The 27,732-nt window shown below is 39.8% G+C and overlaps 1 long non-coding RNA gene across 1 annotated transcript; it reads right to left on the bottom strand.

Annotated features, from left to right (window-relative positions):
* Positions 1-2,912: 2,912 nt before the first annotated feature.
* LOC107214029 lies at positions 2,913-20,125 on the bottom strand. The gene is made up of 4 exons (XR_001524871.2): positions 19,656-20,125; positions 11,851-11,942; positions 9,858-10,078; positions 2,913-3,137 (listed from the first exon to the last, which is right to left on the bottom strand). It is a non-coding gene; the product is annotated as an uncharacterized LOC107214029 (long non-coding RNA).
* Positions 20,126-27,732: the final 7,607 nt, after the last annotated feature.

Raw genomic sequence — 27,732 nt, 5'->3', positions numbered from 1 at the left:
TCCAAACAAACTCCACTAACTTTTATATAATGTATAACTTGTATATAATGTATCAGGTGATATGCAGCCAAAATACCTACAAAGGACTGTTTTTTTAAAGAGTGCTCACTCAGACTGGGTCCCTGATGAATATTTTAACAATGCTAATCAGAAGAATCCAAAGGAATTGTGCTAAAACTCACCAAAAAAATCCCACCATGTTTTCTGAAAGTTTGTTTTTATTACTGAAACTCTCCCACATTTAAATATTCTATCAGTCCCTGTGAAATAATGTCAAATCCATCAAAATTATATTGGGATGCTTTCTTACAAACTTTTGTTGACGAGGAGGAACAGCATAGGAGTGTCTGGCCATCATGGCAATGGCATCAGTCTGGCTCTCACTTGTTAAAGTTCACAGACAACTCAACTCAGTGTAGCATTCACATGGGTACAGCAGTGGCTTCCAAGATCTGAAACAATAAGCTTTCAAACTGTAAAATGTTTTTCTGCAGAGGAAAGCTTTTAGTATCTGGGACCGAATGCAGCCTGCTGTTGTCCTTGGAGAGGTGTATGATGGCGTGGGGGAGGAGAAAAAGGTTTCCTGTTTGGAGGAAAAACCTGTATCTATTAATCTGCAGCTGCACTTGCTCACAAAACTAGATTACCTGCCAATAAGATAAATTAATGGACTGGCGTGCTGAGAGAAAAGGCAGTAGTGTAAAATCCAAGATAAAAGCATTATATTAAAAGCATGATACTATAAGGAAATTGTTGTAAATTACATGGCTCTGAAAACTGCTGTGTTTGGAGAATGTCTTTTTGTAGCACAGCCACCCTTTTAAAGCTCCACAACTAGGAGCCAGGTTAAGAGGTCTCAGCTTGGTGATGGGGCAAATGTCCTGGCTTCAGCTGAGATAGTTTTCTTCCTAGTAGTTGGTATAGTGATGTGTTTTTGGATTCAGTATGAGAATAATGTTGATATCACACTGATGGTTTAAGCTGTTGCTAAATAGTGCTTATCTGAAGTAAACATTATTATTACTATTATTATTACTATTATTATTACCACCTTTATTGCACTTATTAAGCTATTCTTGTCTCAGTCCATGAGAGTCCATGAGTTCTGATTCTTCTCCAAATCCCACTGGGGTGGGGAGCTGAGCAAGCAGTTGTGAGGGGCTTAGTTGCTGGCTGCCGTTAATCCAAAACAATATAGATTTAAAATTCCAGGGAAGAAGTCAGTAAAACAAGCTGGGGTATACAGGCTCCATTCAGGCAGCAGTAAACCTTTTTTACTCTTAGATCCCATGTAAAATATTATCCTTTAAGGGACCTAAACTCCACAGCAGCTTCTGTCATACTTTGGCATGTTCTCGTGTTCACGAGAGCCACACAACTCCACTCAACCACCCATTTAACTGAAGTGCTGGATAATATATTAAAAATTATAAAAAAGCTGCACGGTTGTGAAGGTAGAGGAAGAACAGATCCTTCAGTAAGTGCTAATTGTCCCAAGGAAACTCTTTCTAGTGTCTCAAGGAAGGAAAGTTTATGAGCAGGTATAGTAAAAGCTGGCAGGAGGCACTTTATTTCATGTTTCCATCTGCCAGTTATATTTCATTAAATGGAAGATTGTCCTTTCACCCCATAAATTCACCTTTTTTACTGCAGAAATTTTACATTAAATACTAATAACATTGTTTCAGGGGATCAACCAAAGGACATAACTGGCAATTAAAGAGCTCCAATTATATCATAATTTTCTGTGTCGAGTAATAATTTTCTGTGTGTGACTGAGTAATCAACAGATTACTGAATTTCTATTGAAATGGTATTCCAAAGGGGCTTAGAAATATTTTAAGCATATGTTCCAGGGCTACAGTCCCAGCACTGAATACTAATACCCCAGTTTGAGATGTGTGCTCTCATGTGTCACAGATATCATAGTTTCTGTTCATTTTCCATGAATTATTGAAATGAAGAATTATTTCCTGTTTTCTTTATCGAATCAGCACCTACTACCAGCAAGGCTGGAAGGAGTAAAATCCAGGAAATGTGCTGCAGTAGATAAGAATTGAAAACAGTGTGTTGGGGATGGTACCTGTATTTACATATTTGTATTTTATTAAGTAATTGAAAGAGCCTGCCTGCGTTGTATAATTCATGCATCATAAATAAACACAAAGCAGATAACTGGATGCAAAGGCTCACACAGTAGCAACAATTCATACCTCCCCTGCAGTGATGTCTGGGAAATTCTCCACTTTGTCTTGCAAAATTCCCACTACCCAACCCTTTTAAGGATTATTTCAGTTCACTGGGAAATACTGTACAATGTCTTCTTCTTAGGGTCAAGAATTAACAACAAGAGGTATGAGGGTGCAGACAAATTCAAAAGTTAAATTTAATCCTGGGAATTTGATTGGTGTACTGCATGGATTTCTGAATAGCAGGAATATGAGGAAAAGAGCAGTGAATAATGCCAATTTAATAGGCAGAGTAAATCAGATTGTACACAGGTCTAGAGGCGTTATGTAGCTATTTAAAGGTGTTTGTGGTTTTATATAACCTGTCAGTGACATAAAAAGGCAGCCCAGAGCTAAGAGTCTAAAGCAATAGATAGCTATGAAAATCAGTGCCATTCCTAGCTTAAGGCACATCGAAGATGATGGAGGTATCTGCACAGATATATTATATATTTATATATTTTTATATAAAAATATGAAGAACTGAAAGAGTGCAGAACAAAACCTTGCACTTTGCATGTTTCTCTTGTAGGGGACAGCATGGAAGGTGCCAAGAGGTAACAGGTGTTGGCCAAGTTTTCCTGTGCAGGGGGGTTTGGATGGAGACGGACCTAAATCAGTCTGGAGCATTCCACAGCTCTCTCCAATATGCACCACAGTTTTTGAGCTCTCCATACTGCAAATACCTAGGCAAAATAAATTAAAATATGTTTTAAATTAAAGAAAAAAGAGCAAAACAAAACCTTGCTTTTTCCTTTATCGTAGATTTAATGCAAATTAGTTTTGATATTTCACATGAGCTGTCTATGACAGATTGCATATACTTAGAGAATACTTATACTGAAAATATCCAAATCTTCAGTCAAAATTTCAGAAGGCATCAAACTGGTGAAGAGCCAAGTTCAGAACCTGAAACCAAAGCATATTAAGGTGTTAAAATATTTTTCAACAACAACTTTCATTTCCAACAGCTGTCTTTGTTTCAGCTATTTAGTTTAGACCAGTGCAATAGCTACATCATATGACATCCAGGAAAAAAAGGGCAAAGACAATTTGTTTTCATCTTCCAGTCAAGGAAAACAAGATACTGGAAGGCAAGATACACTAGCTCTAAAATTCTGAAATTTGTAGCAACAGGGTCAAAAGGCATTTGCTCACTAAAGAGCAGTAAAATCTATTCAATAAACAAAAATCTTTAACTGTAAAACATGGCCTGATATACAGAAAAATGAATTAATCCCATATATTTATTGTACTCATGCCAATTATTTAGGTATATTTTTATGAATTTTATTTATATACTTTTTTTTTGCTAGCTTTATGGTCTTAGTGTGTAATAACTTTGTGTCAATAATTTTCATATTGCAAAACTAAATAAGCCTTTTTTTTTTTTTTTTTTTTTTATGAGACTGAGCAGGTAAATATCCCAGATCACAATCTTATCCAGACAATCCAGAATAAATAAAATACACATGTTGATGAGAGAGAACACTTTTTAACAGTCTCTGGAGGCAAGAAGATTTTTTCCAAGCTGGTTTACATCAGGATAAGAAAACTTCCTCTCAGACATTCAGTTTTGTAGGCCTGACATACAGAATCTGTGCTCCCTTTATTTTTAATATGGCCAGTATTTTTGAAAGCAGGTTTGTTTCAAATGGTCTCTATGCCTCAGTTCTCTCTTTTTCTAAAAATATAATTCCCATTTTTCTCACCCCTCATTTAGAAAATCTGACTCACCATTTTGCATTTGTTCATAACTCAGCATGACAAAGAACTGCCAGCAGGAAACAAGAATTAAGGGCTTGACTTTCCTCAAGTTAGCTAAAAGTGAATATTTTTTTCTCTCACTCCAAAAAAACCAAAGTGTATGCTACATATATTTCCAAGGACACCAAAATATTTCATTATGTGTTTTAGACAGCTATAAATATATTTTACTTTCCATAACCAGTGGATGTTTCTTCTCTTAAAACCATCCTGGGCTCTTGGTTAACTCTATATTCAGATATTCTTCAAGGAACTCCTTTGATTCCCTTTTTTAAAAAAGAAAGCTTATTACAGAGTAAATGTGTGCCCCAGTTTCTACATTTAAGTGAGAATTTTGTTTGAGTACAGGAATCCATTCTAATACAACCTAGTGATTTGTGTTTCAGGGGATATTTTTTTAACTTTTGTACTACATTTGCATAAAGAAGTTGGGCCAGCTTTACAGACCTTGGGGCTTAGAAAGACAAAAGTAAATATGACTAGTAGAGACAGAAAATAGGCATTTTCTGAAAAACAAGAGAACACCTGAAGTTTGACTCATACATCATAATACAGGGGTGCATAAAATAAACTTCAATTAAACCTTCCCCTAGCTCACACACGGGTGAGCACCAGAGCTAATCCTGCACGTGGATTACATGTGGTACTACTGGCAAAGACAGCTGCCACAGGCAGACTGGTTAACTGGGAAAAGTCCATGCTATACCAGTAAGCCCCAGGCCTTTGCTGTAGACTGGGGAGCATCTCACATAATCTTAGCACAGTTAAAGACCTCAATGAAATGCTTGCTCAGACTCAATGCTCTCAAGCATATTGCCATTTCTGTGCAACAGGAACTAATGAGGCCAGATTTTGGATCATTATAAAGGCAGTAATAAAAGAACAAATCTTGAAGGTTTTCTCACAAAAGAGAGCTTTTTGTGTGAAAATAGTTATTTATTAATATTCTACAGCAGGGAGTTTGAGGTATATGCAATCTTTGCAAACAGGACTCATTTATTTTTCACAGAATGAAGAGAAATCTAAAGAAATTCTCCAGTGACTCTACTGGGCTTGGCTGGAAATACAGAATTATTTTATATTATACTTTACCAAGTATGTTTCTGGAACAGAACTAAAGACGACATTTGAAATTAAATTGTTGCCAAAAACCTAATTTCAGACAGCCTGTAAGTCTTTCCTTGCAAAGTCTAACAATTCTCCTGTCTCTTTTCAATACAGCTTTTGTGTGTAGATTCAAGCTGTCTCCTGAGCACAAGGAGCAATGTTCAATTTGTAGCACCTGAATAGTCACTTCTCCATATTCCAAACACCTGTGCAACTCAAATCATTATTTCTCACAGGGATGTGAGAGGGGGGTGTCTTGGCAGAGTTTGTGGGACAAATGAGCACTTGAACACATTGCACCAGGGCTGCTAAGACCTTGACTTCCTACATGTTGAGCTAACACAAACTGATAACACTGCCACTTTATCACTTGGCAGCATCTGCACACTTGATGTTCCACAATGCCATAAATTATCATACCTGTTACCAAAAATAACATTCACAGAACCAAGCATGAACACAACACATTTCTGCACCATGCTCGTGACAATCCAATTGTGGTTCTGAATATTTCCCAACCTTGGGACCAAGTCTTGCTGTACAACTCTCTTTCTGTTTGGTATTATCAGCCGGTGCCAAGCCAGAAGTCACTGCTGATCTACTGTTCTATTTGATTGCTGAGATGTGGTGATTCTGAGAAATCCCTTAGGATGGGCCACTGCAGGCTACCAGGGTTCTCTGAGAGCTTTAATATGTGAAATTACTTCATTTCCTGACCAGGATATCCAGGCTGCTGCTGACCCAGACAACATGCTCTCTGGACACGCAGCTTCCCTGAGGTCCAAGACTGATAACAGAGAGACATCTCAGCAGTGCAGGAAACCTGGATTTGCAGCTCAACAGCATTTCTTTTTCTCATTTTCCAGGGTTGAGTTCCAACCTCAGCTGGCTCACAGTCCCAGATCTAACAGCATCAGAAAGCCAGCAGGTTTGAAAACAGGTTCTGAATGGGACCCTTGGATGTTTTTCCTCCTTTCCTAGCTCTCACAGATGGGCTCGCTCCATTTGCTTACACAACAGGGCTTCTTAATCCAGGAAACATTATTAATTTCTACTTCACCTTCAAGATGTAGAAGCTTGGCCCAATTTGTTTGGTCTAGTTTTAATTTTTTATTCACTTTATGAGTTAACAAATTCTGCATGTGAGTTTACAGCATCTCATTATTAGAGGTATATTGAAGTAATACATCCATAAACACAATTTTTATATGTTATCATCCAGCCACAGGCAGCTTTTTAGTAAATCTTACAAAAAACCCAAAAAGTTAAATGCCAGTGTTACATTGTTAATGAGAAAGACAATCACTTTTCCTCTTCCAATTTGTCTCTTTTTGAAGAACTAATATACTGGAATGAACTAACTGAAACACCCTTCTAGGTATCTAGTAGGTTGTGAGACAAAAAAAAAAATAATTATGAAAACATTAGCTTAAGCAAATAATATTTATAACATGGATGAAAAGTTGTTTTAATTTCCTATACCTTGGGATAATATTGCTGGTCCTCATTTTTGGACAGAGAAATAGAAACATGTGGCTTCTCAGGACAGAAGGAGAAAAGGACTCTTCCAAATACAATATTCATTTCAGTTCTAGCCATACCAAATAATAGTTAGTGATTTATTGTCAGTTTGATTTATGGCATGAACAAGGTCCTGCCAAATTACCAGTTCCTCGAACTGCAGTTTCCACTCAGCTCCTCTGCAGTTCACAGGAAAGTACAGCTCAAAAGATGTGATACGGTGCCTAAAGGGGCTTGGTGTAAGAGAAACCTGGAGATAGCAGAGAGCAATCTGCTAAGGAAGAATAAATGTAGCTTGGCAGGAAATGCCCGGAAAATGTGAAGCAAAGGAAGACTGAATCAAACTGGAAGCCAAGGCTGTTAGGCTGTTATTTATGAAATCAAGCCTAAATTACTGCATAATGTTGTGTCTTCCAAACCAAAGGAACAGCACACACAAGGAAACTTGATCAAAATAACCTTGCTGCTCTGTTAGAGACTTCCTGTCCTGAATCATCTACTATCCTGAGCTAGTGGGTAACCTGAGGTATTAAACACACACCCATGCATTGTAATTTAGAGCTATAGCTACATCCCTTTGAAGATCTATCGCTGTTTGATGGGAGAAGGATCTGCAATTAAAATCTGTGTCAACAAGCAGGAGTCAAATGCAAGGATAAGGTCACACAGATAGAAGAAAACATCTGCTCTATACACTTTACAGAACATAATGTCACAATGTCTTGGAGAAAAAACAGTTTCTCTTTAATTTTAGAAAATAAAAAAAGTAATGATTACTGTAAAGATGTAGCATGATCTCCTGCCACACCAAGGCAGGAAAGAAGAAATTGTTTTTAAGGCAGTATTAGGACAATACTTTGCCTGAAGTCCACGATCCACTTTCACCAAGTTGCTGTAGTGAAAACTTATTTAAAAGTAAATAAATATTTATGTGGTGTTTGGAATCTGAGCAGATAAAAGCTGATAAACAAGGACTATATTGCCAATATTTAAATATTGATAAATCTTACAATCAAGATGCCAGGGGTCCTAATTATATGTAAATGGCAGGGTCTTACTTATAAGTAATTTTAGTTCACTTTCAGATAACCACCAGAAATAAAATGCAAGCAAATCTGGTTTCTAATTGCGTAAGCACATTTTTGTTGTTGTGCTGCTTGAAGTCAGCAGAGTTATGATCAGTCAGGGGTTATGAGAATGCTTGGCAGTTGTAAGAGATCTGTTCCTGCAAGAGGGAAAAAGTGGCAGAAGTCACTCAGCAGAAGTGGCAATGGCAGCAGATTGGGAGCCCTGTTAGAGCAGGTCCAGGGGAGGGCTGTGAAGATAAACTGAGGGCTGGAGCACCTCTGCCATGAGGACAGGCTGAGAGTGAGAGCTGGGGCTGCTCAGCCTGGGGAAGAGAAGGTGCTGGGGACAATTTGTAATCACCTTCCAGTACCTAAATAAGGCCTATAACAAGGGAAAGAGGGACTTTTTACACATGCATATTGTGCTAAGATAAAGGGGTAAAGTGCTTTAGACTCAAAGAAGGCAGGTTTAGATAGATATTAAGAAGAAATTCTTTACTGTGAGGGTGGTGAGGCACTGGAACAGGTTGCCCAGAGAAGTCATGGGTACCCCATCCATAGAAGTTGTTCAAGGGCCTCTGAATAACCTGGTCTAGTGGAAGCCCCCATGGCAGGGGGGTTGGAACTAGATGATCTTTATGGTCCCTTCCAATCCAAACCCTTCAATGATTGTATGAACACAAAATCAGCAGCAAAACCTGACACACCTCTCTATGCTAAGCTAATAGCCCAATGTAGACTTACCCATGGTTCAGCCAGAGTTGAACAAACAGCACTTCCCTGACAGATAACATAAACTGGCAAAGGATCTGACAGAAAGTGCAGCAGCAGCAACAGCATCTGCCTTTCCTTCAACTAAATTTACAAATGGGTTTCCCATTTCCTCACTGTACATGTAATTTACAATCCCAACAGCTTTGTCCCTCTTACCCTACTTGTTTTTTTGGTTTTGGTTTTGTTTTTTATTTTCTCTGCAGGTAAGGAATGAGCTGTCCATTTCCTCTCTCAGTTTTTGGTTCCCTCATACCCTTCTTGCACCATAATTTAGCTATGATTTATTTTGCGATCCTGTTCCAAACAGGTGTCTGTTTTCTGGCTGCCTTTGCAAATGTAGTTCCAGAGACCAGATGGTAATAGTTAGCTGCCTTCTGCACCTGCATGGATGAGAGCAGATCTGAGGAACCTCTGCTGTATGTTGAGTAGCTCAGAGCAATATTTAAATGACCGTGTGGTTAAAATAAGTAGCCAACTGTGTCTGGCTTGGCACTGAAATTGTTGTGATCATTAGTGGAGCTGAATTTAAGACAGAAAATGGGTTTGGGAAACTAAGATAAAGGCAGGACAATTTGGCACATCATCAGCCAAAAAGGCACCTCAGGAACACCAGCATGAATGAACAATACCTGCCCACATCCTTTCTGTCATGTTACAGGATCTCTTGCTGCAATCACACAAATAAACTTATTTACTGTATTTCAGACCAAGTCCAGCTGTCAAGATTCAGCTAAGGGTTTGGGGACTTCTAAATGAGGTACAGTAAAGCAGTGTTAATTTTCTGAATATGCAACAGATTCAATTGATTACTGGACCAGTGTAACCTATAATGCTCTGACACAGGATAAGGAAGGTGTGGGAGAGGGAGAGGGATTTGAAGCCCGAGGTTTTTGAAACAGATAATCAACCTGAAAACTAGTGAACTAAAAAGAGAGGGGGAGAGAGAAAAGAGGGAGAAAGAGAGGTGAGGATTAAAAGGGGAACTAAGGAACAAATCTTCAAATTCATAAAGCATTAATGTGGGAGACGGTTACTGAAAGAAGGTAGATGTTGGATGGGGCCTTGAGCCACCTAAAAAAAAAAAAAAAAGCAAAAAAACCCCCAAAACTAAAGCAGCTGAGAGTAAGGAAAATCTGGAAATAATCATTAGAAATTTCAGTCCAGGGAAAAGTTGTACACTGGAAAACAGGTTAATTTACTCAAAAGCTGTTTCTAGACATGTTTTGAGACACAAACAGAAGCAAGATGTTTGTCTCTGACTGGTACAGATCAAAAGCAATTCTAGGCACCAGGTCAGGTATTCAGCTGCACAGCAGAAAGAGTCAGGTTCAAGGGGTTGGGAAAGTCCCATCTCTAAACTAGATCAACAAGGTTCACAGGAAAAGACTCCTACCTCCACAGGCACTTCTTTCTTCATGGAAGCCTTTGCCAGCTCTTCTGTGCTGCCATTCAGGAGGTTCATTTCTCGGTGGGATTCAGAGGGTCAACTTCTTGGTGGGATTTCTGCTCCTGGGTATTTTTCACCACATTGTAGAGCTTCCTGAGAGCTAGCAGCAGTGTTGGGTACCTCACTGGGTTCTCAAAAACAATTATTAGAGGCTTCAGCTACTTTTCCTGGAGGAATAAGAAGACCTGCATGTCAGCAGCTCTCTGCACAGAATGAAGGACACCTCCTCTCTGACATAATTTTTTTTTAATTAAAAAGAACAATGCAGCATTAAAAAAATCCCAAACTGTCGAATAAATAATTTATGATCTTTCTAAGACACTACAAAACACCAGTAGCATACACTGGCAAAAGTGTGCGCAGATTCATTAATGCAGGGTTGAACTTTATATTTCAAAGGGCAATTCCATAAAAGCAGGTACTTTCTCCTGACTGCTACACTTTAGAAATTCACTGCCAAAGTAATCACTCTTTCGATTTGAGACTCATATTATTCAGTGAGAGAAAATAAATCTCTCTAAGAGTCTTGTTAGCAGAGAGGAATTATGACTCTTTAGAGGTATTACTGATTTCAATATTAATAACACTATTCCACAAATCTATTTTTCTAATAATTTTCTGAATCTGTGATCAAAATTTTAAGTCAGGTATTTCTTTTCAGACCCCATAGTTTTCTAATTCCAGGGAGAGAAAACTCTATTAACATTTCTTCAAATCCCTGTTAAGAATCACCTCACGTACAGAAAAAATAAGTGCCTTGTAAAGACTGATAGGTTTAAGTAGCTTTTCCTCTATTAGAGTTGAATAATATTTAATACTTTCTTATCTTGAAATTACTCTGTATCATAGAAAATCTAAAAACTTATCACTGCAATTCTATTACAGTGGAAACAAGCAATTTGGCTCGAAATTTTCTCACACACTCTAAAACCCATGCATTTTCCCACTTTTGTTACATGTAAAATTAATGTTCATTTTTAACATGCTAATCACTTTGTTGGCACATTTGCATTGTAGGACTCCTGCTTTGGGGTTTTTTAATGCTATTTTTATGCCAGAAAGCATGGCTTGAGGGTAGACACTGCCCAAGAGTGATTTGATCCTCATGTAATATATGAAAAATGTTATTGGAAAGGACAGGGTACTAATACATTATAAGAATCTGTATAGACTGGAAATAGAATTGGTAGATATGTTAAGTCTCAGACTCTTGGGAAAGGACTAAAGGCAAAACAATTTATTCCTTTTAATTATTAAAAAACTACTTGGAATATTTTTTTTCTCTCTCCTTTGTCTTATGCTGCCAAGAAATCTTGTGATGTTATGCAGCAAGCTACATCTGAGGATTCATGTTTTCATGGGAAATACACAACTGTGAGCCAGACCATGCATTTGGTCATGGGCTAAACCAAAGGGTTATTTTGCCAAGTGCCTCTTGGAAGATGTCAGCAGAAGGTTTTGTAAGGACTATGAAAGTGTGTGAAATGGTCTGTCATGCATCTTTAGTATATGAATTCAACAGGAATCTGGAGATGTCTCTTTAAGAGCCACCCCTATTAATGTGACTAATTTAATGAACCTTTGAATAAACTGATCTCCAGTGGAGAATAGCTATTTATCATGCATTGTGTGAAATACTAAATAAGAATGTTATGCAAGATAATACTTGTTATATATCTGCAATAACTCCATTTATCTCTAGGTCTGTATTGTTATGCCTTCTCTGCATGTGACTGACATGAAATGGTCAAATGCAATTTTTAGCTTTGTACCATTTGCTTCAGTTTTGGATTAGCAGGCAATATAAAGATCTGTGTGATTGTCCCTCTTTTGCAGAGCTATTCAGGAAAGAGAAGAATGAAGAGATCATCAATAATTGCCAAAAGAGGTGCAGAGTAGAGGGGAATGAAGGTGTAATGAAGCTTGGAAGAGTCCTTACTTTTCAGAAATCAGTTTTTCCAAGGACCATTTTCTTCTCCCTCAGCATCACACACTCTTTTTTCCCCTCTTCCACATCATAATCATGAAGATCTGTATACCAAGCATTCAACATTCACAGAAGGAAAGAAGAAAGATAAAAGAGAAGTTATTATTCCTCCCATTTCAAAGTGCAGAAGGGAAGTTGGACCACAAGCCAGAGGCACACTGTCTAGAGTATCTTAAGCCAATGCTTCAAGGAGCCAAGGGACATTAGAGACACTGGCACATGCCACTACCCCTTCCCTCCCCACAGGCTTCTCCTGGCCAAGGGACACTTCCCCACCTGTTCCAGATGAGGTTTCAGTAGCCATCAGTCTTTTCCCCAGCCAATGGGCACCTGAATCCCCTGCTCCTCACTCCAGTTATCACCATGTTTCAGTTATCAGCCATGAGGGAAACCACACCTCTGAAAAACGAGGCACTAGGGGTGGAGGAGAGCACTTGGACACAACACAGACCAAAATGCATTTTTTCCATGGTTCTTTCAGCCTAAAGACTGCTTTTGGCTGAACCAATATCACATGAGATCTATTCAGCTTGTATCTGCAGAACTGTTCCAGGCTGACACTCGTAGGACCAGAAGCAAAATTCATGGTCATAATGTTTACTTTTCTGGCTGAAATTATTAATTATTTAGAAACAAGTCTATCATAGTCAGAGCATTTCAAGAACAAGTCTATCACAGGCAGAGCATTTCCTTCAATTCATTCAAATTAACATTTTGTTTATGGCACAGAGTAAGCCTTTTCCTTTTCATAGTTCAAAGTGAATCCTGGGGTTTCTAAATATGCCTCCTGGTGATTTAATTAAAAGATAAATATTCATTCAAAAAAAAAAAGAAAACAAAAACTACGGAAAGAAGGAAAAGCTACAATTAAAAAAGTGATAGCTGTGAAGAAAAGGTGCTCACTGAATAAGAAGTGAAAAGGAAAACAGAAGTGACTAACAAAAGTGTATTAATTCAGACAAAGAAGAAATGAAAGAAAAGAAATTCTGAATGTGAAGAGGAGTTAAAGAGTTAACAATGCACAGGGAATATACTGTTTTATATACTGTTTTGTACACACAGGTGACGTGACCAAGTGAGGGACAAATACACCAGGGCTTGGTTGGCTTTGTAGGGTGGAGGAGCAGAGCTATGGTTCCCCAAATAGTTGCTGCTCCCCACAATACAAGACTTCAGCATACAACAAACCCCACCCTATTGTGGGCTAAAAGGCTAAGCAAAACAAGGTTCATTACAGGAGTCAGGATCTCAGCTGATGAGCCTTTGGAAGCCAGCGCCAGATCCTGATGGGTGAGCAGGTGAGCAGCCAGGTCTGATGGAGGTTGTGTGCATGGAAGCCTTATGCACTGATGGCCTCTACCCCACTACAATAGCAGTAGAAGTGGAGTATGAAGTGGATGTAGGTTGCCAAAGACAGGAGATGGGATGGAATCTTATCTGAGTGAAAGTTACAGGTTGTGTCCTGATGTCAAGGTCTGTCCCTCGGGGTCTGCTCATGGCACAGGTTAATCAAAGACCATCACTGCGCTTCACAGCCTGCTTGCTGGGCTCCATATGCTTATGAGGAAGCAGGAATGATGAGCAGCAGCAGCCTCACACTGGTGTGCTGAGATGAAGTTGCTGTTGTACTGCCTGAAAAGCTTTCCCACCTCACAGTCTGTACCAGCAGCAGCATGGGGGGAGGACACCTCCACTTCTGCCTCTGCTCCTTGGAGAGTTTCAGGTGCTCCATCGTGATGCATTTTCCTGCTGTCAGAGCCCCAGCACTACAGAGGTGCTGCCTCTGAGCCAGCCAGCCTGCAGTTCTCTCTGGCATGTAATTATAATTGCCTGTAATTTCAAATGACTGCAGAAAATAGTGTTTCTGCTGACAATACAGTTATGAAGTAAGTGTTCTCCTAGCTCACATTCTTTTAACTGCTTAGTTTAAAGATTTTCATCTCTTACAAACCACATCTGATGTCCTGTTATTTCATATTGACCATTGAGTGTTCACAAAAACCTGTTCCATTTCACAGCTTCCTGATGATACAACTCCCTGATAGCCTGTGTCTCCTTTATTTTCAGTCTCCAGATTCTAACCAGTCTTTTCAGCTTTAACATGGAGAAATGATACTGGCCCAAAAATAAAATTTTCAAGCACCAGTGGTAGTAACAACTATACACTTGGTTCAAGAAATTATGACTGAAATATATTTTTTCTTTCTGTGTGGTGTTTGCTACCAGTTGAATTAAATAATGAATTGCAATTAAAAAAATTAATAAAAAAATATTAAATTGCAGTGGTGAATCTGAAATTTAAGTCCATTTCATTTAATACAGGCACTAATTTTTAAGGATGGGGGTTTCCATCCATCACCATGTCTACGGATGTCACTGACCAGACCCAGTGCATGATGTTGAGCTCTGCTGGACATGCTCCCTTTCAAGAGAAGCTGTGTTAAATACAGTGTGAGTAAAACAAATGGGTCCTGTGAATTTAGAAAGCTGAGGTATTTCTGGTCCTGTCCAGTGAGTACACACTCTATAACTGGTTTTGCATTAGGTCATCAAGCAAGCTGATTTTCTCATTATTTCTTACAGCAAGAAAGGTTTCTTCTAGAAATGCAATAAAAGTGTTAACAGGAAGACCCTGCCTAGCTGAATATTCCCTTCTCTAAAACATTCTTTCACAAGGGCACTTCCACAGAGCTTCCATAAACATCAGGAGAAGGTAAGCACATATGGAATCATACAACTATACAGCCTGTAGAACTGTAACATCCATATACGCTTAAACAAGAATATACACTCTTCACGCCTCCACCCAGAAACTGGAAATTTAGCAGAACAAGGATATTAAAAATCCTAACTGATCTTGTCAGGAACTCCAGACGATTTTTAATTCTCCATCTCTTGGAAGAGATGATTAGGAAACAGTTTTATAACTTGGGTGGGGAGAAACTGTTGGATTGCAACAAAGATTCTGGTCTGATTAAACAGCTCAGCGTTTCTGAGTTCCTGTCTCACTGGTTATGATGTGGTTCTGCTCATGAGTATCCCAGCTGAAGCTCAGGAAGGCAGCAATAAGCCTTAGGGTTGTTGCCAAGGAAGTGGAGTGTTCTCAGACAGAAAATGAGAGAACATAGCTGTCTCTAGTGTTCATATCTTCAGTCTTACTGCTGTGACTGCGGGAGCTGGTGGTATGGCTGTGCCTGAGAAAGCCAAAGGCTGGGGCCCACTTTGAAAAGATTGGTTTGGGCATGAGGGATTAATACAAATGTAAGGTTCAGATGTATCTGACAAAAAATTAGTACCCAAACAGCCTAGACCTGATTTTCCAATAAAATAAAGATTTTTTTTTAAATTCTTTTTTTTTTTTTTTTTTTCCCCACAGAAAATGTCGCTTTTTCATCCAATAAACAAAATCTTAAGACCTGGATATTCCAATAGAAAGTGAATTTTAATTCAAGAAAATGCTGGTTTCCGTGGTTCAAGCTTTTATTTGCCTAGATGAGTCTATATCTTGAGTCGAAATATGTTTCTTAGACATCCTGTGAGATTCTCTCAGAACATATGCTTCTTTTCCCTCTAAACAAGACAGTGTTGCATCAAATAATTTTTCTTCTAAAATTTGACCTGTGGGATGTAGAGTAAGCTTTTAGGTATTTGAAACAGAACTCTGATAAGCCCCATCAAAATCTTTTATCTTTCCACCAGAAGGCTGGATGATCAGCTACACAGCACCTTGGAAACGTTCAAAGGCTTCTGCTAACTGGTAGTATAAAGATCAGAGCCAGTTTGCCTACAATCATATTCAAAAGAGAAGATACACATCAAATCCAGACAGCTGGAAAAAAAAATCTCTAGGCTGTATAAGTGGAAGCCACAATGCCTGAAGCAACTTTTCATATCTTTCACCTCTACAAAATTTTCTTGTCTTCAAAACTTCCATATGCTGCAGCCCCATGGAAACACTTATTTTCAAATACATATTTATATACCTACCCTGCCAAGGGTAATGTTAGGACTCCAAAAGAAATAGATAATCATATAAATTTGAATTCATTGCCAGTCTGCTGCAAGCATGAAAAAACAGTTTTCTCTTTTTTGGCCACTGGTGTTCTGGTTTTGTCTGGGGTAGAGTTCATAGTGGCAGTATGGAGCTATCTTTTGGGTTTGTGCTGATGTAACAGAGGAATGTTTGTTATTGCTGAGCAGGGCTTGCACAGAGCCAAAAACTTTCAAGATCCTCACCCTGCCCCACCAGAGAGAGGGCTGGGGCTGCACAAGGACCTGGGGGGGACACAGCTGGGACAGGTGACCCCACCTGACCAGAGAGATATCCCAGACCTCATGGCATCATGCTCAGCACACAGAGCTGGACAAAGAAGGATGAAGGGAGGATGCTCAGAGTGTTGGCATTTCTCTTCCCAAATAACCTGTACATGTAATGGAGCAGAGGCTTCCTGGAGATGGCTGAACACCCATAGGAAATGGTGAATGCACTCTTTGTTTTATTTAGCTTGTGTGCAAGGATTTTGCTTTCCACATTCACCTCAACTCAGGAGTTCTCTCATTTTTACCCTTCTGATTTTCTCCCCCATCCCACAGAGAGGGATGAGCCAGTGGCCGTATGGAACTTAGTTGCCAGCTGGGGTTAAACCACAACAATTGTGCTGATCTTTATCAGAACAATGCTATTTATCCTGAAGAATCAAGATATCACAAAATACTACCCTTGCCTTCCTTTCACTGTCACTTCCCTGAAAAAGCTATGGGATTACACATAAGGAAAAGTACAGGGAATTTTCATAATATGTCCATGATTTAAAACACCTATCATGTACTTTTGATAGTAGAAATGAACACTGCTAAAAATTGCATGCACATGATGTGTGGGGATACAGCTGAGTTTTGTTCGCCTGTGACCGCAATGCAAAGTATTCAAACTGCCTGACTCCTCTCAAAATGATTCACTCTATTTAACTAAATCTGAAAGAAACTGTGTGGCAGTACATCCATAATAGATATTTGTGCATTCAAAAAAGTCATGCATATACATTACCTAAAAGGCAAACACACATCAGCCAAGCAAGGCTCACAATGATTAATCATATTCTCATTTCCATCTATCTTCCAAGTTAATATGGTGGCAACATTGCTATTATCTGAAACTGAGCTAAGTCCACAGCACTGCCTGCTGTGATTATTGATGGGCTGTGGCTCGATAAATATTTTAACTCTTGATAAAGCCCAGTGCACCCTGAATTTTAATAACACTCAACCTTTCTCAAATCTTCACATGGGCAAGGAATTTCAGCTCATGAGACTATGCACAAAGTCTGATCTACTGTCAGACACAGCCAAAGCAGTGCAGGGCAGAAATCTTCTTGGTAAAAATGCCATTGCCCCCTCCAAAGGTAATATAATTGATAGTACCTTGAAAAGGACTGCTTGTGATCACTATGTGCAAATCCTTGTCTAAGTGCTCTGGAAACATTTTAATGCTTTCCACTACTTTTCCATTTCCTGGATGGACAGAGAATGAAATATTCTCCCACTTCACTGGCAGATGTGATTACACCTCAGCACAGTGAGCACACGCTTCCTTGGCCTGAGTTGCTCTGCTCTTTTAATAACTTTGTGAACATCCCGGTAGCTTTCTGCAGATTGCCAGCCAAGGACCATCATATTTCTAGCCCTGGTGCTGACTTCATGGACCACTCAGTACCCTGAGGAAATCCTTTGTTGGAGCTCCACTTCCAGTCATCTCTGTAGAGCGGTATGGTGAAAGAAAACAAACTGAGCAGTTCTGGGGAAGTTTGGAAACATGTTTATGCCTAATTGTGGCAGATACTGCTGACCAGATCTCCTTTCAGACTCCCACAGCTCTTGAGTAACATGTTTTGTGCTGACCACGTAACATGCTGCAGGCACCTCCTTCCCCTACAAGTTTCCCTGTGAAATCCTTTGCAAATTTCAGAATTCTATTCTTTACTTCCTGTCTCTGCAAGCAATGTCAGAGGCCACGTAAACATCTTGCCATGGGTCAGGGACCATGACTTTACACAGTGAGTCTGCACATCTATATAAAATGCATACCTAAATAGAAAATAACAGCAGCCTATATATGTGCCCAAGATGCATCAGACCACTGGAGATTTCCAGAGGGAATTGCCCTGAGGCAATGCAGGTTACTTCTGGAACTCAAAGTATTGTGGAAAAGTACTATACTCTTCCCACAGTTTTGCATTTTTTCTGAGTCCTTTCTAAATGATGGGATATTGAACAAGACTGGCCTGATGCAACTTTTCATTCATCACTGTTCTGCAGGCTGAGGACAGGTGATCACTCTGGCTCTCCTATGGGAAAGGACCAGAAGATCATCGCAGGCCCCCTCACACTGAAATAGTTCTGTTCTGTTCTGTTCTGTTCTGTTCTGTTCTGTTCTATTCTATTCTATTCTATTCTATTCTATTCTATTCTATTCTATTCTATTCTATTCTATTCTATTCCATTCCATTTCTATTTCTATTTCTATTTCTATTTCTATTTCTATTTCTATTCTATATCAAAAAGGTGCCTACTCTGCAAATTGGTGCTTGTCTGTGATTCCCCTGGCTGATTTCCTCACACCCCCTGATCCTCCAAACTTTGTCATCACATAGCAGGGCACTATTTATGCCTCTTCTTTCCCCTCTAAAGGGAAATCATTTTCCAAATTCAGGTATTTTCAGGAAAAATCCCCACAATTTCAAAACCAGAAATGAACCTACATCAAAAATGAAAATGTGGAGATGCAACAATCCTACATAGTATGGAGCCCCAAGATCAGATGGCAGCCTCAAACACCTATTCATGGCACATCAGTTTTGCAATATCAACAGAACTCCTAAGAAACACTCCAATTGTCATAACTCTCTCTTTTTTTTTTTTTTTCTTCCTCCAAGGGAGTTTAAGAGTTATGCCCCACTAAAAAGTTTAGCTTGTAATACTTCAAAGCTTTTATCTTTCCCCCTTTACAGGAACAGAGAATGCCACTTTCCCCAGCTATATAAAATAACTCCATCTAGCAAAATGAACTATGTCTTCAGTAAAAATAGGAATTTCCCTTTGCTCTTCATTAATTATCTGAATACTAACCAAAGAATCCAGTGGTTTGTGTAAAATGGGGTAATGATTGTGATTTGAACTCTATTTCCACACAGCTGGAGAGCATCTTCTCTTTTCCTCATCCAAAAAAACAAAAGAAAAATCAGAAATGCCATCTCTGTTCTGCTGCTTTTTTTCATCAGTCATTCTCATTTGTGTTAATTCTAGCTGACTTCTTCTGCAGGGTTCAAACAACACAGCCCTGGCTGATTTCATTATTCAAAATGCACTTATAAACTCCACTTTATTCAGATGACAAGATGAGGTTGTTATAAAGTATTTATTTGGCCTTTGAACATCTATAATGCCATGGGGGCATAGGACCAGCACGGATAAATCTGTGACCCCAGTTGCTGGCACAAGAGTAAAAACCGTCAGGGGCCGGGAAAACAGCGTTGCCAGATCGTGCTGCTCTCCAACAAAAAAACCTAGTCAGCAGGTTTTTGGTTTTTTTTTTTTGTAGAAGTGTCTCTGAAGAGAAAATATCTTTCTGGAAATGACTGGAGAGAAGTAATATTAATTTTTCTATAAATTTTGGATCTACCACTAAGAAGTTATTTAGTCCCTGATTTTCCATTTATGCTCAGAATTTTGGATTAGATGGATTAAAAAATAGCATGTACCTGCATGGGCTACTGTGGTACTTAACAGGGACAGCAGTCTAGATCCCCTTGTATTCCCCTTTTCTCAAAAGCACAGTGTTCAGGGAGGGAGACTGACGCTGCCCGCTGCGACCCGTCACGTCTTCGGCTAGCCCAGCTCACTGGCCACTTGCAGCGTCAGGAGTGGGGAACGGTCTGGGAGCTGTTTTCCCCAGACCGAACCTTCAGAGCCTTGACGGCACGCTAGGCTCTGCGGGGCACGACGTCGTGGGCTTCAACGAAGAGGATGGAGGAGACCCAGAGTCCACGCAGCTTTCCAGGAACAAGGTTTATTGAGGAAAGGGGAGTGGTGGTAGGACGAGGGCTGGAAAGGCACACAGGGACCCAAGGACTCTGAGCACCGAACACTGCTGAACATCCCAATTTAAGGAAGGGAGGGTACAAACACATGAACCAATCAGGGAATCTCAGGGGAGGAGTTGGAGGGAGGGTTNATCTCAGGGGAGGAGTTGGAGGGAGGGTTTACAACGTTGGGGGCCAATAGGAACAACATGTGGGAGGGGCGGCAGTCACAGTGCCAATGGGGCCTCGAGGGAGGGATGAATGGCAGGGAAGGAGCTAGAACAAAAGGTGGGGTTTACATGGATTGATGGGGCTCAGGGGCAGGAACAGGGTGATGGACAAGGAAGGTTCAGGAAAAAAGGGGAGGGGTTTACAGAATTGACAAGGGGGTGAAACCATTACAACTCATGGGGGGAATAACATTAAGAACAAACCATTTAACTTAAGAACCGGAACAAAATGAACAAACGGCAACAGGAGACAGTGTAGGTTGCTTGGTCCACCAAGAGTGGAACTGGCATGAAGAACCTGAGCTACAGATCCTATGCCAAAACTCATGTGCAATGCACTTTAATAACAGTGTAAACTCAAAACAGATGTTTAAATACAATTTTTGAATGTTTTGTTGAGAGAAATGCCCTCTTATAATTTTTTTCTTACACTGATGCTTTTAGAGCTAATTTTTGTATTTTTCAAATAAGTATGTTGAAGTATGAGGGATTTTTTTTTTTTGCAGATCTGTTGGAAAACCTCAGCTTCCTTACAGTCACTAAAGACGATTGTGTTTTACTTAAGTCACAAATTATATTTCTTCAGCAGCTGTTGAAATTAGGAGATCATCCAAGTCAGTTAACGATATCTTCCTAAGGTAAATTTTCTGTACTGAGCGGAACTAAATAGAATTTTAATGTTGAGTATAATGTAAAATGAAAAAGAATAAATCCTAATGACTTTTTTTCTCTCCACAAATATGCATACTATAGTGGCACATTTCTCCTAGTCTAGCTGTTTTCCAAAAATAAACAAACAGTTTCACACAGAATCTGCTTTGAATTTCAAAGGCAGTGAGGGAAAAGAGAGGAGAGGACTAGATACCATATGGTTTAGCACAGAATTGGTTGAACGCTCTCTAGGAAAAAGAATGGTATGTCATTAAGGAAAAATAAATACATTTTCAGCCATTTCTAAACTTTGCTTATGTCCCAGACATGTCCAAGTCTTAATATGCTGATTTTCTTGGACAAGGGGGTTTTTAAACATGGTTTTGTAATGTCAATCGGTATCTTGATAGGCAAAAAAAGCAATAGGAACAAAATCATGGACTGAAATAAAGCTAAAGTTTTGAACCTTAGCAAATATTTCCACACAGCCAAATCATTTAACCCACCAGAATTCAAATTTCCCCCGTCATCAGAACAGCTAATGATGTGGTTAATTCAAAATCATTTTCATCAACCGCATGAACACTTTGATTTGGCTTCAGCGTAACTTGAAATAGTTATGTGTGAGGGTCCAAAAGGTACTCTTATTACTATAAAACCATATTCACATCAGGCAATTGCCTTGAGTTGAATTGGATAAAGTCATCATATAAGATATTAGGAAATACAGCTGAAAATAATGATGTTAATATAAACTGAAACAATTAACAAGACATCATGCCATTTAAACTTTTTTCCTGCAAGTTAAAAATGCCACAAGAGAATGCAAGATTTTTTTCACTGAGGTGATATTAGTAGGATGTGGGAATTCAGATTTCAGACTTCTCATCATAACTTTCCTAGATTTATTTACATATGGGAAAATTCAGGACCACTGAAGGTCACCTAGTTGAATTTCCTCCTTAAGCAGAGTCAGTTATGAATTAAATCAGGCCAAGTCACTCATGGGTTTGTCGTGTTCAACATTGTCCTACATTGATTAAATACTGTGTATAAGTTTAAGAAGTATAAGGAAAAAAAAAAGAATCTAATTGAAAAATCAGATTCTAACAAATTAAAAGAACCTCAAACCCAGCGAATCATGCCAAAAATTTTAAATCATCAATTTACATTAAAAGAGGTGTTCTTTAATGGCTGCTGCCTCTGAAATAATTTTGTGGTGATTCCAATTGCCATTTCTTTACTGGCAGTGATGGCAGATCCTTTGCTGTCTGGGGCCTGAGGTGAAGACTTAAGCCACTTTTTTTCTATGCTGTCCAGGATCACCCACAGATAAGATGCAGCTGAGTGGTGTTTCTTGGGAAAACAGCTTGAATGATGCTTACAGAATGAGAATGAAAGGAGAAAATTACGTCAGAAATGCAGCACTTCAAAAACTTCTGATAGCATTAATTCAGTTTATCTAAGTCCTGACACTATTCAAATCCATGCTGACTAGGAATGCATGACACAGATTCCCCACCAAGTTCATTTTGCGGAGTATGGGGACCAGAACTATAAACTTGTTCTGTTTGGGGCTTGGGGGGTTTCTAGGAGGTGCCCCCTTTCCTATTTTGATCAGAACTGACCAGGATTGGCCAATCTTGCAAGGTCAACAACAACATAAATGTTTAACTTCTGGCACTGTGCTCTGAGAAGTTACCAGGCCTACCTATGGGACACCAGAAACCTAATTCAAAACCTGAATTTCCAGTTTTAGCTCTCATTTGTCCTCAGCTTAGAGCCAAGTCCCTGTTCAACTCTAATCTATCTGAAAACTTTAGCTCTCTCCCAAATCTTTCAGTACTCTATCCACTCCTGAAATACAAGTTCTAGCTTTCTCAACTTGCAGCAATGATGTTGGTTAAAATGTGTGTTAGGCATTTGCCATTCAATCCTTCAGGGTGAGCAGATCCTGCAGCATTCACCCTGAGTTTTACAAATACAGCCTTCCTCTATCTCTTATCTACCTTAATGCAATCCTGCAGCTTTTTGCAGCTCCAACAAAGATGCAGCATGGGACAGCGAATGGATTTCCCTTTCTTACTGCATGTGGGAAATATGTAAGTCTCCTTATTAAAAGTGTTGTCTTGTACTGTCACAGGGGATAGGAGTAAGTCCCACTTCAGCTTGAAGAATTTCTTTCAGGTATAATAAGGCATCTAAAAGTCAGGGTTTCAGAGTGGGGCAAAAAGCATGTTTGTGCTTGCCACTGCTGTCTTTCACTCACTACAGATGCACAGTTAACCCTGACAGTCCACACAGCAGGGGTTAAAGTGCCACCCTGAGTGCAGGTGCCTGCCTTGGGGACACTGTGTGCATCACCCAGCCTGGATTGTTGACCAGTGAGAGCACCCACGCTGTCACTGAGCCAACAGATAAAATCTCATGCCGTCTCTTTGCCTTGTCCTCCTGCGAAGGAGCACCCAGACATGGGAAGCTCAGCAGAAGGTCTCAGCAGAGATGATAACATTAGCAGAGAGTGGTTCCCAAGCCATCCAGCTATGGGCTTTCTGAAGCACCAAGCACTTACTTTGTGCTGTATGAGAGGTGGGAAGAACAAGTGTCATACTTCGCTGCACCTTGGTATAATAGAGGAAGGGATTTTTCTGTTAGCTCTCACTTCACTTTCTTGACAGGCTGCAGCTGTGGTATTGAGTAAATTTCAAGCTGAAAGAGGTGTCTAAGAGCATTTGAAAGTCTCAATGAGCCTTTATCTGCCTACCCTTAAAAATGTGGCCCAAGGTCATGAGGCCACCAAGCTAGCAGACTTCCTCTGGGGATCACCTCTGAACCACACTCATCAGGCACCTTTTCTGGGGAGGTGTGTGAGTGTTGTGCACTGTGAGGGTGAAACCATGGTGATCCTGGAAAAAGCTCTGTCCTGCTCCTGTCCAGCTCCTCATTTTCTGTTAGAAAACACATATTCTTCTGGCTGGGGAAAACAGTTCTGAAGTAGTGTGGTAGTAGAAATGAGTAATAAATTGTGTGCATTTGTCAAAAAGGAGAGCTTTCAGTTTCCTTGGGAACGGAACATTTTGTGGGTTTATGGTACTGTACTCAGCAGAGACTGGCTGAGTCCTGTGTGAGTTTATTCATGGCCACAAAGGCCAGGCTCTCTTGGCTGAAGGTTTCAGTATCTATTGCATGTTTGGTAAATATACAGCTAAAAGGACTTCTCTGACTGGGCAACTCAGAAACCATAATGATGGGAAAAACTTTTTTAATAAAAAATAAGTGCAGTTAAAGGAAGAGAACATTATTTGAAATCTTCTCTGCTTAGTCACTGGTGAACTTTGTATTTTATTTTATTGCAGAATGAAACTGTGGTCAGAATCTAGGTTTGATAGTTCTGTGATCCTCCTCTAAGCAGCCAAAATACCAACCAAATCACTCCTTTTGTCTCTGGACAGAAATGAAAACTAAGACTTTGTAATTGCAACATAACCATACTATAAGTAAGACAAAAAGTTATTCTCATTAAAACAATATTTAAGAAACTGGCAAATATTAAAGTCCCCACAGTCAGGAACAGGACCTGAAAGGCTGACAGAAAAATCATGCTGCCACCCTTCATCTCCTCAAGGACTCCAGACTCATAACATTTTTCCTTATAAATCCCCTTTACTTCCAGTTATCCAACAAGATAGATCTAGCTTGTGAATTAAGCATTTACTCAGAACTACTTCTCCTTCTAAGGCTGTAACACCTAAAAGCTGTCAGCAACACTTGTCACAAAATATTCACTCTACTCAGAGCCAGAAATCCATTCAGCTTTAATAGTGGCCAGCAGCAGTTTAGGAATACTTCTCTGGGCACAAGAACACTTTTCTCCAGCAGCTCTGCAGCCCATGGTGTCAAATAGTTTTTCCAGGCACCATATTTAAGCCTGAAAAATACAATTTTCTTTTTCCATTTGTTGTGATCCATTGCTCTGCCATACAGTATTCCAGCCCAGACTGCATGAAGATTGTTAACAGGAGGTTTCAGTGAAATTAAAATTTTTAAGTCTGAAGAGAAAAGCACGTAGTTAGGATGTGAAAAGGGAATCATATCACAGAATCACAGAATGCACTGAGTTGGGAGGGACCCACAAGAATCATTGAATGCAACTCCTGGGCCTGCACAGCACCATCCTCAAGAGTCACACCATGTGCCTAAGAGCATTGTCCAAATGCCTCTTGAACTCTGTCAGGCTTGGGGCTGTGACCACTCTCCTGGGGAGCCTGTTTCAATGCCCAATCACCCTCTGGGTGAAAAACTTTTTCCTAATATCCAACCCAAACTTCCTCTGACACAATCTTCAGGCCTTTCCCTTGGATTCTGTCACTGGACACCCCAGACTCACCAAAGAGGAGAAAACACAAAAGAAAATTAATTCCTCTTCTCTATTTTTGGTTTTGTCAGTATGTCACTGCTCCCCAAGGAGCAGATTGGATATCTGTTCATGATGACCACAGCAGTTCTGGAGTAAAGATCTTAGAGGAAATATAAAGAGAATTCTCTCAGACCCAGTCCAAACATACATGACACCTTCTGCACCATATTTAGGGGGGAGAGAGGGACTCCAGCTGCAAAGCTGGACAACAGAAGTTTCAGCTGCAGTGTGGGTACAGGTATGAAGACTTATAACTGGAAAACAATGAAGTTTAAAGACAACATTTGCCCAAGTAAATTGAAGGTGTGGTGATTGGTAGACAACAGATTTCTGACATCCTGGAAAATTCTTGCAGATGATACTGTGTCTATCAGGTCTGTAAGATTATTGCTAGCTTATGCTAGCTAGCCTAGAACTTTCACATGATTTACTGAAAGCTGCTGCCGGGAGCAGTGCTCTGGGATGATTGCACAGCTCTGCCTGCTCAGCCAGACCCATCAGGTTCATACAGCTACAACTCCCTTCCTTCTGGACAGAAGTCACATGAGTGGTGTCATCAGGTGTCAGGAGCTGTGTGAGAGGACTTGGTGACAGCTTTTATGCCTGAAACTAAGAAATCCCTGAAGCATTTCACACCATCCTCACTTCCACCAAAAAAACAGTCAGACCACAGCTGGGAGGAATGGTGACTTTATTTAAGGGAAAAGAAATTGCTTTCAGCTGTGTTTCATTTCTAGGGCTGTCCTCTTGAGGGACTCTCTAGAAACATGAATGAAATCAAAGTGAAGTGTCTTGTGCAAGTCCCTATAATGACAGGGAAGGTGGTTGTCACCCAGCCCCAGAGGTGGAGCAGTGCTTGGAGGTGCTCCTCACATAGTAGGGGCAGTGATGCCAGTGGTGCCCACTCAAAACCATTCACAATGATTTTCTAGTCCTTCTCTCACCAGCAAGCATTTCCAGAGCAAGAGAGGCTCTGCCACCCACTGCCACAGACAGAGGAAGAGGTTTCCCTGGGCATTTCACAGTGCTTCAAACTGAAAAAGGCACAGGAAAAAAATACTTCCAAGTATTTTTAAACAAATAAATTGATCAGGATCCGAAGAAAAGATGGGTTTGCTTTATTTTCTCCAGGAAAACACTTAAAAGACCCCCTGGGCCAAGTAACTAAATTTCTCTCTTCTCTAAATGCAGCATTGAATTTCATGATACAAAGCTTCAATTTTTTCCTTCCTGTGGCTAAATCTGTATGGCATTAAATTGGTTAACAGTTCCTGCCAGAAATCCTTGCACTGCAGGTGGCACAGAAATGTCAATTTGAATTCAGCATTTTATATTCAATAAGAATTCTAAGCTCATGTATGGGAGAAATTTTTTCTTGTGGAAAGAATCAGCAAAACGTGTATGTGGAGGAAGAGTGTCAAGATGTGTACTATGGCCCTGAAAATTAATCTCTACTGTATATGTGTGATGTTCATGTGTGAATATCACATATGTATATACTTGCACAAGCAAAATTTATTTCCAACATTAAGATCATCATGTTACAGTCATTTACACTTCCAAGACATTTAATTCTCTTGATGCTGTTTTTGTCAAGCCTCACAATGAACTTCAGAAGCCGTCAGTGCCAGCTGAACGATGCTGTTGAACCAGTTTCCAAGATGAATTCAAATATTCATGTGCGAGAGGAAAACTGAGATTCAAAGTCAGTTCCTAAATTACAAGATGATAGATATTTCTTTTCATAAATAGTCTGAACATTGCTGCCAGAGAAGAAAACCAAAAGGGAACTGATAATATCTGTCAATATTTTGGACCTTCCCTTGACACCACATTAGGCTAATGATCATCAGAACTGCAAGGTGGATTGAGTCAAGTTTCCACTACACAGGCCATCTTTTTCTTAAGGCACTGCAGGTTAGAAGCCTCTTTGGTAGGTGTTTTTAGGCCAACCCAGAGCTGTAATACAGAGCACTACAGAAAATCAGACCCAACACTTGACCTCAGGAATCCAAATCTGGGTGCTCCTCCATACCTCCAGGTCCTGGTGCAGCTATGAAGTGAGTAATGAGTTTTCTTTAATGCATGGAACAGGACTTTTCCCATCAGTTTAAGTGGTTTATTCATGTGCATTAGACATTTTGTCTACCAGTGCAGTCAATAATAATAATATTGAAGTGTGGTTCCTGTTGTGTGAAATTATGTGCTTTGAGCCTTGCCTGCCACCGTATGCCTTCCTGAACTCTGGGCTGCCATGAGCATCTTTCAGTCCTGCCTTTTCTATTCCTAGCATTTGATTTTCTTTTATCAACTTGTCTAAAAGATCAAATGGCTTTGCTCCCTCTTAACATTGCTCCTTCTTGCTTGATGTCTCCTCTCTTGGCTCAAGGGTCCCCCATGAGTGCTGACAGAAATTCACTTACACTAAGAATTATTGCTTCAACTCTTCTGCCTCCTC

This window comes from Parus major, chromosome 2 (genome assembly GCF_001522545.3).
Source record: "Parus major isolate Abel chromosome 2, Parus_major1.1, whole genome shotgun sequence".
NCBI lineage: Eukaryota > Metazoa > Chordata > Aves > Passeriformes > Paridae > Parus > Parus major.
This window is presented reverse-complemented; position numbering and strand designations above follow the sequence as displayed.